This window comes from Vitis riparia, unplaced genomic scaffold (assembly GCF_004353265.1).
Source record: "Vitis riparia cultivar Riparia Gloire de Montpellier isolate 1030 unplaced genomic scaffold, EGFV_Vit.rip_1.0 scaffold401_pilon_pilon, whole genome shotgun sequence".
In the NCBI taxonomy this organism is placed as follows: domain Eukaryota; kingdom Viridiplantae; phylum Streptophyta; class Magnoliopsida; order Vitales; family Vitaceae; genus Vitis; species Vitis riparia.
Window position 1 is genome coordinate 212,187 of NW_023269675.1, and position 10,477 is coordinate 222,663.

Here is a 10,477-nt window from a genome sequence, read left to right on the forward strand (position 1 = left end):
GATTAATTATCCTATAAATGCATCGAATTTTTTACAAAATTAGTGGACCTAAGTTTACTATGTCATACTTAAACGAACTTGAACTTCCAATTTCAACCTAATAAAAGATCATAACTTATAATTTTATGAAGTATATAATAAACAACAAGAAAGAAAAGATGAAAAAGAAAAAACTAAAATTAGTAGCTAATAATAATAATAATAAATAATAATAATAATAATAATAATAATAATAATAATTTTCATAATAATGAATTAAATAATAATAACGCTAGCAACAACAACAACAATAATAATAATTCTCTATAGAGTTAAATATTTAATTAACTTTAAACTCACTAGTTAGTGTCCATTATAAAGTGAAAAGAAATATTTGGTGAGTATTGTAGTACTCCAAAACACCATTACACATTAACAAGGAGATCCAGATTTGTTGTAGGCATATATTCTACAAACATATGTATTTTAAGACTCAGTATCAATACTCCTCATATTGAATGACTATATTACATATGTATTAAAGAATATAATATAATAAAGTTTATTTTATATATATATATATATATATATATATATATATATATATATATATATATATATATATATATATATATATATTAGGTGATTTAAGTAATACATATTCTTATTTAAATATTCAGGTAATATTCCAAAGTAAAACACTATGAATCCAGAGAAACTAGGTGCTACATATAATGTGTCCCCTTACCGTATTACAATGATTTATTACATGTTACTCGTTCACCTTATTACAGTGATTTATTAGATATTACTGATTCCACAAGGCAATACACAGGGGACGGTAATCAACTACTCCATTTGGTTATATTACAACGTTGATGAAGACAGACGCAATGTTATCCCTCATCACTTTCCCAACATGTGTGTACGAATCTTGCTCTTTGTAAACGACATCCGCGGATCGTGTAAGATTGAGAATACGAGCAATGAGAGGCATTGGAACAGCGGTAGGTTTGAGGCATTCCTGGTTAATATCCAGCCATGCATTCTCAATTTGCTTTTGAAATTCACTGTATACTTGTTCCTCAGAGACACCATATTGCTTCATGTAACATTCAACAGCTGAGGCCACATGCCCTCTCTTTTGCTCAAACTGCATGTATAATACAAAAGTTGAGAAAAAACCAGTGTTATATTCTCCCCGTTTGAATCACATATTATGCATACCTTATGTGATTTGATGTCATCCATGAGCCTCGCAATAAAATTTGAAGATGACATAATCTTAGGATTGCTGGTCACCCAATCAAAGGCCTCCTTTGTTGCTATTTCTCCCATTCCCACCAAGGACGTGGTTGCAAGCAGGCAAAATCCAGAGCTTGCGAGTGCAACACGCATGTACTCTTCAAATGTTGGTACGTGTTCTTCATGTAACCATTTAGCCTCAGCAAAGTAAGCTCGAACTTGATTCTTCATCTAAAGAACATTCATCCAAGTTATATCTATGTATATACGAGACCATATAAAATATCATCAATGAAAAAGGTGGGGATCCAGAGTAAAAGATGTCCTACTTCTTCTTTGGCATAGTGAACCCGATATTGGTTTCCTTCTTTCTCCATCTCTTCCTCGATTTCTTTGTACACATCTAAGAGTGCCACATAGCAGAGTTTCATGTATTCTGGAAGCAGATCTATGCTGTTAATATCCCACCTGAAAATAAAATAATGACCCTTGATTTAGGTATATATAAATACATCTATTATACACAATCAAGGTTGGTAATGTGCAAGGAGCAACCTCTCAATGGCTTCTATGAAGAGCTTGAGTTCTTCAGGTGTGCCATATGCATCATGGATATCATCTAGAATGGATGTCATGGCAATTACTTTGGTTAGAATTCGTCTACCCCGTAAGTATTGAGGCTCAAAATACACCCCAAGCATCCAAAAGTAGCATTCAACCAATCTGTCTCGTGCAAAAGGTAACTTTGTAGCAAAGTCTAACTCTTTCCACCACCTAAAAGACATTAATATGATCAGCATACAGGAAAGTGATAAGAATGGCCAAGTACATGTGGGGTGATCTAAAAACCAACCTTGCAAGATTGCTTAGCTCTTCCTTGTGCAGTGACTGCAGTAGATTGAAATCTAATTTTGCTAGATCTAGTAAAGTTTTTTCGTGGAAAGCTTCATCTTGGTAGACAGATATATACCATCTTGCCTCTAGCCTCTCCAAACCTTTTCTAATGGGCCGGTTCAGGGCATGAGCAACTTGTTCTGCAAGATGATCTCCTAAACTTTCTACCATGGCCTTGAGGTGAGTGGTGGTGAAAGCAAGTGCTTTTACAAGTATGTCCTCTCCATGAACCCTTAGATGTGCAGCTTCATACAAGCCTAGCATGCCTCTTACATCGCTGATCAAAGCTTCCTTGAATCTACCTCGTTCATCCGTAAACTTGTTGAATATACCTACACAAACATCACCACTTGAACATAAGATTTAAATGATAAGAAGGTTGAACATAACATTTTTTTCTTAGTCTCTTACCACATGAAATACTGTACCCTTGTTGCCTTAGTAGTCGAAATCCAAGAGCAATATTGTAGAGATCACCATCCATATCATTGCAGTCATGAAAACTATTACAAATATGTTGTAATGCTTCTTCTATCTCTTTCTCAAAGTGGTATGCCACCCCAAGACGTTGCACTGCATCAATGAGGTTCAGCAATTGGGAAGGGTTAGCAACAGCAGCAGCCGTTAATTTCCTTTGCACTTCCTTTTTCAGATCCTCAATCTGCTCCTCTTTACAGGCACGTGTAACCTGGACCAACAAATTTTATTATCCAACACATTAAGAAAAATAACTGCCAAATAAGTACATAAGCCATTAAACTTGATGCATATTTTCATTGAATTACCTTGTCTTCAGGAGTGTAGGTGATAAATTGGTCACCCCAAATGTTGGGGTGATAGTCTGCCAGAGCACGATTTTAGGGTCTGGGACTCTGGGCTAGAGAAGATGCGGCGACTTGAGTAGACATGTTAATTCCTTGGAACAATGATAGGACAGTACTATACTATACCTTGAATGATGAATTGGTAAATATGAGAGAAATAGCTTGGCAAGCTCCATATTATTTATAGGGCAGCACTGGCATTCATTGGTTGTATTTAGTTGAAAAGTACGTGGAATTTGGTTTGGTTTTGGGCCCACGATTTGAAAGGGTTGTGCACGGAAGAGACTGATGGCAAGAAAAATATTGGCCTTCTAGAGTCTCTTTGGTTAAATTCACTCAACATATCCAAACAAGTCATTAATATTAGGTGGCAGCTAGGATCTAGTAGATGAAAATTAAGTGATTCTTTTTCATCCAATAGTGTCATGGAACCACATGTATGGATTTTTATTTTGGTTTTAAAGAAACTACTATAATGTAATTTATACAACTCGGCTAATAATAAATAATAGCAATAAAATTAAAGATTCCTATTTTTAAAGCTATGAAAATTATTGTAAGAAAAAATAGAAAGTTATATTTTTCAATATATTATTCATTTATCTTTTTTTTTAAAAAAATACTTCGTATTTAAGAAAAAAGCCAATATCTTTTTATTAATTTTCATTATTTTAATCATAATTTATAGTATCTTTAATCTTTTATTTTTATTTCAAAAAAAAAAATCTCTTACACAATACATCATTTAAAATAATTTTTTTATTTTCATTTAAAAAAGAAAATGTTTGAGAGGTTTCTTTTTTTTTTTTTTTTTTTTTTTTGCTAAATAATAAAAACCTATTTAGGGTTTTCTTTTAAAAATAAAATTGTTTTTAAAAATTAATACCACTGAGGTTGTTCTCGAGAAATAATTTTTTAAAACAAAGTAGCAAGGATAATAATTTTTTAAAATAGTATTAGTAATTATTAATTTTAAATTAATATTATTTATTTTTAACAAAATAAATCAATTATGCTTTTATAAGATGTTAATATCCATATTTTTATAATATTTATTAAAAATATAATTTATGATTATATTATGATAATCCTATTCATATTTTATTAAAAAATGTTTATTTTTAAAATTTATTTATAACTACAAAATTATTTATATTTTTTATAAGACTTGAATTAAATTAATTTTATATTATATAAATTGAATTTATAATTTCTTTTTTACAAAATCAAAATAAAAATTTATTTTTAAAACAACTTATACAAAAATGTTTTTGATTTTTAACTTTTAGAAAGTGTTTTTAAAAATAACTTGTACTAATGAAGTAAAATAACTCTTTCTAGAGATGAATTGTAATCCCAATTATAAATGAGATTTCATTTCTTTTGAAATTATTTTTGATTTTATTCTTACTATACTTAAATCATCCAAATATGAAAATGAATGAGAAAATAAATAAAATATCTATTCCCACTCTTCATTTTTATGTACCAAACATGGTCGTGATTTGGCTTCCTGCCAAACATGGCCTAATTACTTTGGCTTCATACCAAACATGGCCTAATTGCTTTAATTTGGCTACTAGATTTTCATACTTTTTTTGAGTGTTCTGTTTTGAATAAAATGCTTCCTTTATTGAGAATAAGGACAAACAGTTTGAATAAAAGTGGAATGGCAAGGCCCCTTCTCCGTAACTGTTTCATCCAAAGAAAGATAATCATGCAAATCTAAAGCCGTAAGCTTATAGAACTCATAACCAAGCGTAACTGCTTCCCAACATATGCCTTGACAAGCGAAAGCCACGTGCATATTTTAGAAGTAAAATTTCAATCCACAATCAATCATTTAAGCAACTTATCTCAATTTAAGACTTTTATATATATAGTTAATTTAGTTATATATTTTAATCATAATTAAACTCAAAATATCATTAATTAGAATAATTAAATAATTTTAGATCATAAAAATTAAGATATTAAATAAAAATTAAAATATCATCTTCTTTATTAATTTATTTTTTTTTAATTTTTTTCAATTTCTTTTGTAATCTTCTTCTTTTTTTTCCCAAATGAAATCTTAAGAGGGTGTTTGACCATGTTTTCTACAAATTATTTTTAAAAACTATTTTTAATTAAAGAGAAAAAATAGTTAAAAAGTCTTAATCACTGTTTGGCGGCTGGTTGAATAATGAGAATTATTAAGAGAATAAGATACACTTTTCGTATTTCTAAGAGAACAAAAAACATATTTTAAATATTTAATTTTTAATAAACGTGGTTTAAATATGATAGGTGATCTTGAATTGATTGTATCCATGCTACTGGGAATCTGGGATTGATATTCAATAATTGTAATGAACCATTTCCCATCCTATAAATACCGAACATTGCAAGCCATCTGATTCATATATTGAGTGCTCGAGTGAGTTACACATGGCCTTAATTCTCGCTACCAGCAACGGGTCTTCTCCAGCCCCAGTTGCTAATCCAGAGACTAATCACCGAACTGCAAATTATCAGCCTAGCATTTGGGGCAATAGCTTCATCGTGAGCAACACTCCTGAGCATGAGGTAGTAGTTTGCATAACAAGACCTAAAGATTTTCTCACTTTTTGCTCTTGCAATTTATTGATACAGATAACTCTGGCCCATTAAGAGCAGCAGTTGGAAGATCTAAAGGAGGAAGTTAGAAGAGAGCTGATGGCTGCAGCTAGTAACCCTTCAAAACAGTTGAAGAAGAAGAGAGTTGATGGCTGTTGCTAGTAACCCTTCAAAACAGCTGAAGAAGAAGAGAGCTGATGCAGTTCAACGGCTTGGGGTGGCATACCACTTTGAAAAGGAGATAGAAGAAGCATTACAAAATACCTATGATAACAATCATTGCATTGATGACATAAATGATGATCTCTATGATGTTGCGCTTCGATTTCGACTACTAAGACAACAAGGCTTCAATATTTCATGCGGTAAGCCTCATGAATATCGTGTATTATAAGGTGCTTGAATATCATCTAGCAAAGCTCACATATAACATTCTATGTTTTGGTGATGATTACAGATATATTCCACAGGTACACAGATGAAAAGGGAAGGTTCAAGGAGTCTTTGATCGATGATGCATGTGGCCTACTAGGCTTGAAGCTGCACATCTCAGGGTGTGGTAAAATAAGTGTGTTTGGTAATAAAAATAAAAAAATAAAAATATTTGTTTTTAAAAATATTTTTTTTTGTTTTTGTTTTTTGTGGTATTGTAAAAACATTGTAAATTCAATTTATATAATATAAATTCAATTAAATTCAAGTCTTTAAAAATGAAAAGATTTTTTAATTACAAATAAATAAATAAAAAATAGTTTTTTATAAAACATGAATAATAATATTATAATAAAATCATAAATTATATTTTTTTTTATAAAAAATATTATATTTTAGTATGTGTTAGAAACATAAGGTTTCATAGATTTTTTTGGTTATAAATAAATAAAAATAATTCTTAATAATATTTTATTTAAAATAAATAATTGATAATTTAACTCTTTTAACATGTAAATGAGTCAAGTTTTTCATTTCACGTCCCAAAACCTACTTCATGGGCATGACGATCATTTCACATCTCAAGCCCGAAGGCTCAAAGTGGAAACAATACAAATATTCATCTTGTAATTGGAAATTATTAATTATCAATTACCAAATTCATGTTCAGAGTAGTAAAATAAATAAATTCTATAATCCCCAATTCTCAACTTTAAAAAAAATTAACACATCAACCAAAGTGTTATTGCCCAAATGACTCCAAACTTAAATAATTCAAACAGGAATTAAATTTTAACATCTGAACAATATCCATAATAAAGTTTGAACTAAAATCCTAACTAAAAAAAAAAAAAAAAATTCCCCGGCCTAACCATCACTCATCGCTCAGACTAAGAGTACTTAAAAAATTATCAATGAAATCTTGGATTTTGGCTCTTACGGTTAGATTGATTTTTTTTTTCCACTCAACAATCTCATATTCATTCTTCTTTTCTTCATCTTCCCATTTTTTATTTTTTATTTGAAATTGTCACCCCAACATACCACCTCAAATTCCAAAATCCAGAAACCCTACAATTATTATTATTATTATTATTCCAATCTAAAGCCTCCATAAACGATTTATTTTTTTATTTTCTCAATCTAAGATTTCTCTTCTTCCACTAATTTTTCATTTATTTATTTTCTATTCAATTGAAATTTTCTTATTTTCATCAATAAATTAATTTGCATTCATAAATTTCCAATCTTTTGGTCTAAAAAAAATTAAATAAATAAACCCTAATTTAGATTGGGATTTCTAAAGTATTCAAATCTAATTAATGAATATAAAATACTAATCCGCTTATTAAAATCTTACCCGAAAAGTTGATATTTAAACCCTAAAACTTCAAATCTTCAGTCCTATGCTCTCTGATATTTCTGATATCTGTGTGAAAGGGTTTTCTGAATAGAAAAAGATAAGGAAAATCTAATTTATACTTGAGGCTTTTAAAAGATAAAAGACTTTTCTACCCTTATTAGATTAATTAATTTTTAAATTATGATTTTACCCCTAAATTGGGTTTGGGGTATTACAAATTATACAGGTATACAAGGCTACCATTTATGAATGATTTCAATTGATTTTGAACAACTTTTTTTTTTTCCTTTTTTTTTTTGTCTTGCCATTTAAGGACTACACGCTCTCATATCACACATTCCTCTATCACACACCCAAGTCATGCACTTTATTTAACTTATACATGACAATTTGAATGCTTATCTCACTAATGATGTTTGAGGAAAAATTTTGTTTTTACGTCTTCCACTATTTTGTGAACTAAACTAGTGGAAACATGGTTAACCTATCTATGGACACACATTGAGTAAGGGGTATATGGAATTTGGTTCACTATACAAGGTATTTATTAACTGTACAAAGATGTACAAGACTGTCATTTGTGAATAATTTAAGTGATTCTGCCAATCAAGGATGGATGACATTCCTCATACACATCATGTCACGCCCCAAGACCCACTCCAAGGGCGTGACGATCATTTCACACTTCAAACTCGAAGGCTTACAGTGTAACTTGACCCAAACAATTATCTTGTAATTGGAAGTTACCAATTACCAAATATCTGTTCAGAGTAGCGGAACAAAATCTAAAATCCTCAAAATTCAATTTCAAAACTAAAACATCCACTATCCAAAATCCATTGTCCAAATAGTTACAAACTTAAACAATTCAAGTACTAGAACAAATTTCAAAATCTCCAAAACTCAACTTTGATCTAACATAAAATTTGAAGGATCAATATCCAAATAACTTCCAAATACCAAAAGATCCAAATGAACACAACTAACAGTTAAACAAAATCCAACATAAAATCCTAAGTCAAATCCTAATGATGACCATTCCTCAGCCTAGCCATCACTCCTCACCCGAACTAAGAGTACCTGAAAAGTAGTCAACAAATGGGAATGAGCTCACAGCCCAATAAGGAACATTAATGCAGTCCATGGATCAAATATTTCAAACTCACTTGCAAAATAGGGGATATTGTAATCAATCACTTTCATAAAGTTGTGAGTAAATTTTTTTATTTTTTTTTATTTTTGCCAATACATTCAAAATTTCTAACTCTATGCATTTATTTCTAATTCAAACAATTTCATATCAAATTCAGTCAAAACATTCCAATAATTTATTTACTCTGGTCATCAAACATCAAAGGGTGCCCAGTTAGGTGAGACTTTTCAAATGGGTGGCTAGCCTCAAATTGTTCCTTTAAGGTGGATGGAACCAAACACTACTAGTACTAGTAACCTCTAACCAAAACCCCTAGAGGCTGGGGTTCAAATCAATTACATTCCCCACCAAGAAATGTAAAGGTCAACTATTATATCCCATTGACAAGGGCCAAAAGTCAATTATTATATCCCATTGACAAGGGTCAAACAAACCAGAGTCAAATATTTATTTCATTTATTCAAATTTACAACATATAATATCTCCACATTTATTTGTCAAAAACATAATATAAAATCTAACATACTTTTCATGCAAAACAGGTTTGATCCATGCATAAAACGGAATATAACTCAAACGTTTTCAAATAATGTATATATGTATATAAAAATTGTTTCAAAAAACAATTTAACAACTGCATTAATTTCCCTTACCTCAAAAGAAGTCCTCAAAAACTTTGAAGAGAAAATAATCCTGAAAATCTACTCTCCACCTAACAAAATATAAGAGGAAATAACTATTACTATTTATCTATAATTTAACTAATCTATTCCTTATTTAAATAAATTAATAAATTCCCAATTTGCTTCTAATAACGCAAAGCCCTGTCATTATTAAATAATACGGTACTCAATACTCAAGTACCCATCAAAGTCTAACAATACGGAGTCCTGCTACTATTAAATATTACATACCCAAGTATCCATCAAAGTCTAATAATTGAATATGTGAAAATCCACCAACTAGATTTCAACCATGAAATCCTTACAAAAAAAAGTGGATGCACAGTTCCCACATGCATGCAATCAGTGCACACGTGTTTTTTTTTTTTTTTTTTCTAAAAAAAACTTAAGGTCTCCCAAATTCCAACAATAAATCAAAATCTTAAATTTTCACTATTTTGATATTAAAAAGAATTAAAAAAAAAATAAACTAACCCTAATCTAGATTTGGGGTTTTCCAAAAAAAATATCTAATGTGCTTGAAATTAACTAATGAATCTAAAATAATAATCTAGGGGTTAGAATCTTACCTATAGAGGTTTGTTCTTCAAACCTTGAAGTCTGACCTCAACTTCACGTTCTCTGGAAACTCTCTGCGAACAAGAACGCGATTCAGAAAAAAACAGGAAGAAGAGAATTTTCTATTTATACCTAGGGTATTATTCGTAAAATTACCTTTTCACCCCTCTTCCATTTTATTAAATTAATTAATTAATTAATTTAATATCATTATTATGAATTTCCTAAATTACCCTTTAAAAAAAAACTTGGGCGTTACACATCAGTTAATCATATACTCATCTCATACACTTTATCTAAATCATATATGATCATTTGAATATATACCCCATTGATGATAATTATGGAACAAAATTGTACAACAATTCTTCATGTTCTTTTAAACCAAACCAATGCAGACATGGTTAACTAACCTATTAACATATATTCACAAGGAAATATATGGAATCTGAAGTATTGATTACACTAATTGTACAAGACAAATTTACTAATTATAAAAGGGTGAACAAAACTATTTTTTGTCAAGGATTTTAAGTTATTCTGAAATACTCTCCCTCTTTTTTCTTTTCACTCAAGAATTTCATAATTTCCCCAATCAAATTCCCTCACCTAAGAATTGTTTTGACTCAAAATTTTAAATTTCATCATCAAAATTTTGTAATTGCATATTTTGTTTTTGTAGTTTTAGTAATGTTCTTTTTTTGCCACCATTTTTTTTTTGGTGAAATTTTATCCAAATGAATCTATA

General features: G+C 29.8%; 1 pseudogene; it reads right to left on the reverse strand.

Annotated features, from left to right (window-relative positions):
- Positions 1-683: 683 nt before the first annotated feature.
- Positions 684-3,118, reverse strand: LOC117909823 (annotated as a pseudogene).
- Positions 3,119-10,477: the final 7,359 nt, after the last annotated feature.